Here is a 6671-nt window from a genome sequence, read left to right as displayed (position 1 = left end):
GCTGCATGAGAATCAGAAAGTGAAAATAACAGACTGATTTTTGGTCGCCAAAGCTGAATGAAACTGAAAGAGTGAAAGTAACCACAGGCAACTCCACAGCTCTCGGCTGGTGAGTATTCGTAGCAGGGTGATGCTTCATTGGTGACAAGGAGGAGACCCCACTGTCACCTAAGGGCACAGGGACCCTGGCACTCAGTCACGTTGGAGTTGGTGTAACTAAAGTTACCCAAATCACGTGCCAATGTATTCATTTGAACTGTACGATACTAAAAACAATGCTGATCCTTATGGGGAAGGGATGGATTGAACACATTTGTCTCCAACATGCAAGGATTGTCCTAAGCCAGCATTTGGCATGTTGCATGGGAGAATAGCCTAAGGTAAAATAGTTTAAAATGGATAATATACACCTGCTCTCCTTGGGGGGATTAGGCAACCTAGTAAATCTTTTACATCCTTTTCCCTGTATTTTCTCCGTAAATGTGGCACTTTCCACGTGGCCCAGGACAAGGGTTGTGTTGTTTGCATGGGAGATGGGCCGTGTTCCTTAACAGAGAGCTGCACGGCAGAGCTGCTTTGAGGCCACATCTGGGACACTGGGGAGGGATAGAAGAAGCAGCTGCTGCCTCTTCTGGGCACCTCAAATCTCTGGTCTGATCTGGATCAGTTTTTTAACCGTCACTTGAAGCTCACGCTCGTTCAGACACCTGGCAAGGGTGAACATCCTTGGGATAACGGTATGGTGAGACTTGTGTGTCTCAGCATCATGGTTGTTGCAAAAGAGCGAGCACGCCTTGAGGTGTCTATACACCCTCCCTGTCCTCACTCACATCAGCAGAGTATCTCCCAAAACCAGCGGTGACACACGGGTCAACGAGGGTGGCATGTCCAGCATCTGGACATCTTCAGGTCCTGCCTGTGGCCATGGGATACCAGGATCTTTGCTGCCCTCTAAGGAGGACAGTCCGGAACAGCATACATCTCCTCAGTTCACACGTCCAAGCAACATTTCCTTACGTTTTGTTTTCTCACGCCCATTTAGCTTCTGCTGATGTGATTTACTCCTTCCTGAAGACCTACACTGGTCAGTCTACTTAGCATCTCTCTGCCTGTTCATTTGCTTCTTCTACAGGGACTGAAGACTCAAGAGAAGGCTTTGTGGCACCTCTTTTTCTGCAGTAGAAATAGTGCCCTCCGCTGATGCCGCTCGTTCAAAAATCACCTTTTTCCTGCACTGAAATCACAAGAGGTATTTGCATTTCTCTGTATCTGGACAGCTACCTCAGAGCTTGCCCTGCTTTGAGGGGGGGTCAGACTGCTGTCTTCAGCCTATGAAAGAAAGAAAACTGAGATAGATGTCAGGAGAACATCCTCGTGGAGAAGCCAGGTCTGGACTTTGATACAATTTCCCTAGGAAAGTACTGCAAGTCCTGTTTCTTTTTAACCATGAGGTGGAAAAATTATTGGAAATACTTCATCTACTGGGACATCTCTGGACTCCCGATTAGAAGAATAGTGGAGGATCCAATAGGATTTTTCCATCTCTGACCTTTACAAGTCGAAGAAATGGCAGTTTGTCTTACAGGACAGACCACATGAGAGCTCATTTGACATCACTCACATCAGCTCTCCATCCAGAAAGCGCACAGTTCTGGACAACATGTAGGCACTGCCTACACTGACATCAAAGGCAGAATAGTGCCCGTTATTAAGCGTTAGAGCACAATTTTTATGAAAAACAGTGAAATGCACAAGTATGACCTCATAGACCTCAGGAGTAGGATGGGAGGTTTATGGCTGCTTCTGGCTATTTCTGGTTATAACAACCAACTTGTTGTTACAGAATTTCTAGACTGTTAGCCATATTTTTTAAACACAGTAAGTTTTTTGGATATACTCAGGAAAGTTTGCCCGGGTTAATTAAAACTGTGGACAAGTGGAAGAGTTTGGGTTCATTCCCACCGATCATTCGTTCACAACTAAACTGGACTTACTTGCCTTCATTTTCAGAAGAAGAGTGCTCACATACGGATTTTAAACAGTTTCACCATTCCGCTGTCAGAGTTAACCCAGGTTAGCTTTTGTTGATGCCAGTTACATGGAAAAACTTTTTGTTATCCAAGACTGGCTTGCTGCAAATCTCCCTGTGTGGGATTTCACCATCAGGCCTTTTGAGAACTTGAGCTATGTTTCCATTGCACTTTTCAGATACCAGCTGGGTATTGATTGTGTTACCTAACTGGCTGTTTGCTGTTTCAGGGTGGATATTTTAAGTCCCTCCTGAAAAAATAAGAAACTTGGTGTTGACTGCCTGTCTTCTTCCTTTCTCTGTATATAACAACTTTTTTGTGACCAGCAGCACTCCAACCATGACCTGATATTTTACTGTGTTAAAAACAAGGACCAGCAAGTATTGCCTCGACATCAAGCTCAGCACTTTGTTATTCTTCTTCAGAAATGTCCGTTGAATGCTGTTTTAATCTAGAGTCCCTGAAGCTCCAGTACTTCAAGACATGCTTTCAATGGCCAAGGTCTTGCACTGACAAAATGTAGCAGGACCACAGAGCAAGGGCAGAGCTCAGGGAGTGAAATCCAGTGCAAGGAACTGCTTCCCACTGATGCTTTTACTGGGCTACAGGAGGGAGCATTTTCTAGATGAGAGAAGCTGAACCCTTGGGGTTCAGAGATATACAGGGTAAGACACACAGCATATGGCCTGGGGACTAGAGGTATGTACACAAATTTAAAAATTCAAGAAAACAGTCATGCTCCCTTCAGCTTGTAATCAAAATGTGTACAAAATATTGCCAGACACCTTTAACTACGCTCCGATGTGCAGCTCAGGACAAGGGACCCTTCTTGGAGTCCTTGACTTTTGTCATACCCATTTCTGATTATTCTTGGTCATAATCATTAACAATCTTTATTCCCATTTCCACCCCATAATAATGTAGGCATAGGCAACCAGCATCTTTCCTCCAGCTGTCCTTAGAGAGACCATAGGAGCCAACCCTTCTCATTCCCTCTGTCCTCTGAGGTCAAGAGAGCGCAGCCCACCAAACCTTGATCTCTGTATCCATCCCCCCAAGTCCCTTTTATCCACTGCTAAGGAGAGAAACCCTTCCTGGGCAGACTGGGGTCCTATTTGAACACGGGCTCTGCAGTGGCTGTGCAGCAGCAAGCAGAGACAGAGTTGTGCCCCCAGGATCTGTAGGATGGCCTTAATAAGTGGTGTTACAAAGACTTTGCAATCAGGCAAGGGAAAAATCTGTAGCCTGACCGTATTAATTATATTCTGAGGGGCTGTAGAAGAGCAAACTGTGAACATCTGTGTGTACTCAGAGACAGGCGGGTTGGTCTAATGCCACCAGAGATGGGCTGCCAGGAACAGCAACGCGTGTAGGTGCCGCAGCGGCAGCACCCCATGGGGAATGAGTGAGGAAATGGAAAGTGAAATCACCAGACACAGTTATCTGCTTCTGACACGTGATGCTGCAAGTCAGCAAACTTGGGAGAATCCTGCCGAAATAGCAAATAGCAATTGTCACCCCATTTCTGGGCAGGCATAAACAGATGTTTTCTGAATAACAGTTGAAATTTTCTCTTTTCTGTAAGCTTCCCTTTTTATGAAATTGGGCAGACTTACGACTGGGTATATATTGCAGTGACACTCTTGAGCCATCAGAAAACCGTTTTTCCAGGGAGAAGAGTGAAGCAACAGTTCAGCTGCTTGTTCTGAGACTCTGCTTCAGGGTAAGCTCTTGCTCATTTCTCACCATTGACTGCAATATTTAAAGTGTTTCCTTAACTTCGGAATAAGTAGATCAGACAAAGGGTGGGCTGAAGTTGCTGAGCTCTAACATCACCCCACAAGGAGAAAATGAGAGTTTATGCATGCATTGTATTTTGCAGCTCTAATATTTTATGTTAGGGAGGGCAAGGACAGAAGGAATGACTTGTGAAAGAAACTCAGTCATAGAAAAAGTAAAGATCTGGAGAATATGAGAGAGACACTTAGAGGCAGAAGAGACTGGAAGTAGCTTGGAAATTGTCACCACATGAGCTAATCCCTGCTCTTTGAAAAAACAGTAAAATCAGGTGGGGTCCGGGAAAAAAAAAAAAAAAAAAAAATCACTTTTGGTGATGCTTGAATCAAAACCTCAAAGAAGGAATGCACCTCCCAAAGGGAATAAAGTGCTATGAACTGGCACTCCCAGGAGGTGATCCCACAGATCCCACTAGATCTGAAGCCCTCAGCAGCTCTGGCTGGAGAAATCCCATCTGGAAAAGTCACCAAAACTGGGTGGGGGGCTCTGAAGTGGCGGGAGTGTTCCTGCTGCTCACCTGCTGCCCCAGCCAAATGCTGAACCTGGCCAAGGATGCTGCGGGGGAACGATCAGCATGGGAAGTCTTGGGAACAGATGCACAAGGATGGTGAACTTAGATGGCCAATTGTAGGAAAACAGATTCTGTCTTCTTTTTTTTTTTTTTTTTTTTTTTTTCTCATGACTCACCTTGATGATTGCAATTTCTCATGCCTATCTGGGACATCTCTTTGGGGATGAATTATTAGGCTCCAGCAAGGTCTTGGTTAACTAAGAGCAAACACCAGGTATTGGGTTGTAGCTGAACATCCCTGCCTTTAGCACAGGAGTCTGAAAAAGGTTGTACAAGATGCACTGAAGATGCTGGATGCAGAGTCCCCTCCTGATCTGAGGGTGGCTAGTGCAGCCAGGCTCTCCTTCGCACCTGATCTGGCAGCATCACTTATCTTACAAATTACTGCCTGTCAATACAGCAGGCCCCAAGCAGATGGGAGTTGGGTTTGTACCCTCTTTCATGTGTGATGTTGGGAAAGGGTTGATTCAAGGTCTTATTTTGGCCGGCTGGCAGAGTTTGGGTCACAGCTGTAGGGAAGACTTGATTCAAGGTTATCAGAAATGCCATAAAACACCTTGCCTAATTAAGTTGCATTTGCCAAGTCACCTGGAAAATTCACATCAAACTGTTGCATAAGAGGGGGGGGGAGCCTGCCGAGTACCGAGTACCATAACTCCACTGATGACCTTGCAAAAGACCTCTGGAAAAACACAAGGTCCTGGCTCCACCCCTGGACAAACTTACTCTAAACCCTGTTTGAGAAATCTAACAACTCTGCCTTCCTGGAGACAATATATAAACTGCCCTAAGGTCACAGCCAGTTTCAGACTGTAGCAGAGACATTTGAAAGTCCTCTACCACGCTGGGACTGCGAGCAGAGCCCTGTGAATAAAAATATTTATGTGCCACTCTTTCACACGGTAGGTTGGTTTCAATATATCTGATATTAAACTAGTTAGATATATTTTAAGCTCATGGAGGGGATGGTGCAAAAGAAGGACTTTTCAGTAACTTTTCTGCCTGAGCTGGGGCAGGTACAGTCCTGCTCTGCAGAGTACTGTAATAAGTCACTTCTTGTGGGTCACTTTTCTCAGTTTTCAGCTTGCTGGTCACCACATTCCTGATCCAGCGCTAGTAAAGAGGTAAAGGACCAGATGTCTTGTGTCAGAGCAAGGGTATATCTAGCTCAGTATCCAGAGGACTTTAGTAGATGAGACTCGGGGAAAAGAATAAGAAAAGAGAAGATGTGCAAGGTGAATTTTCAAGCCTTCAGTAGTCTTCAACTCAGACACGTCCCCAGCCAAGGGTGAGTTTTGTGTTTTAGAGGCCACAGCAGCTTTCTCTCCCATTAATCCTTTTAGCTGGTTGTCCTGCCTGCCTTATTTAAAATGCTAATTATTTTAAAACCACTCCATCGAATGACTAGCGATGAAAATGGCAATATCTCTGCTATCCCTAAGCCTGTGGTGCATCAGAAAGAAGGTAAAGCACCCTGCATCATTGCCAGCATCACAGGGAATTATTCAGCACTTTCCTCCAGAAAGAGTGGGAAGAGCTGCCCCTCTGTATCTGCACTGCACAGCCAGGGTGCTGATAAGACAGAGGCATCATCCTTTGTGCTTGCTGCTACCAGCTGCTTGGCCACTTCTCTTTCTGTATCCATGTATCTGCAAGTTCATTGTCCAAGGTTGGGCACTCGGAAAATGCAGGCTGAGCAGCAGGACACACATTTCCCCGTGTCAGCTGAGAGCCAGGACCCCAAGCTGGACCACTTAAACACCTGACCTAACTTTAGGGGAGGTTAATCCTGCTGCGGGCACAGAGGAGTTACGGAAGAGCTGCATATTTTTCTGAACTTGGATGGGGCCAGAGACGTGTAGAAAGCGCAGCATCACTGTTGTTTCCAGTCCAAATCCACTGTGAGACTAAAGCCCACCATTGCAGGTGGCTGAGCAGAGTATGTGCCCAGCTGCAGGCCCTTTGCTGTGGGGAGATCCTCAGAGCAGAAGGTATTCTGTCTGATATAGGGGCTTTCAGACCATGGGTTGCTTCAGGATTTTTTTTCTCCAGCGCCAGTGCAAAAGCTGAACTGTTGGTCAACACAGGTAGGTTGGAAAAGGTGACTTTATCCCAACACCATGCCTCAGTTCCCAGAAAAATTTGCTGTGGGAGATGATCAGACGTGGGGTGGGTTTGGATCCCTCCTCAGATGGGCTAAATTCTCCCCCTGCTGCCTCCTCTAGGCACCTAAAACGTATTTTAGATTTCACCCTTATTCCCCTGTTGATTTT

At 45.8% G+C, this 6671-nt stretch overlaps 1 protein-coding gene across 1 annotated transcript in view; it reads left to right on the top strand.

The window, feature by feature from the left end:
• The first annotated feature begins 3639 nt into the window (after positions 1-3639).
• The window catches only part of LOC141958745 (endonuclease domain-containing 1 protein-like), a 7519-nt gene continuing 4487 nt past the window's right edge, over positions 3640-6671 (top strand). Inside the window, exon 1 of the mRNA XM_074901635.1 lies at positions 3640-3753. The gene's annotated coding sequence lies outside the window, so the exon portion shown is untranslated. The remainder of the gene's footprint in view (positions 3754-6671) is intronic.

Source organism: Athene noctua, chromosome 3 (assembly GCF_965140245.1).
Source record: "Athene noctua chromosome 3, bAthNoc1.hap1.1, whole genome shotgun sequence".
Lineage (NCBI taxonomy): Eukaryota > Metazoa > Chordata > Aves > Strigiformes > Strigidae > Athene > Athene noctua.
Note: the sequence above shows the minus strand (reverse complement) of the source record. Positions and strands in the feature narration are given on the sequence as shown.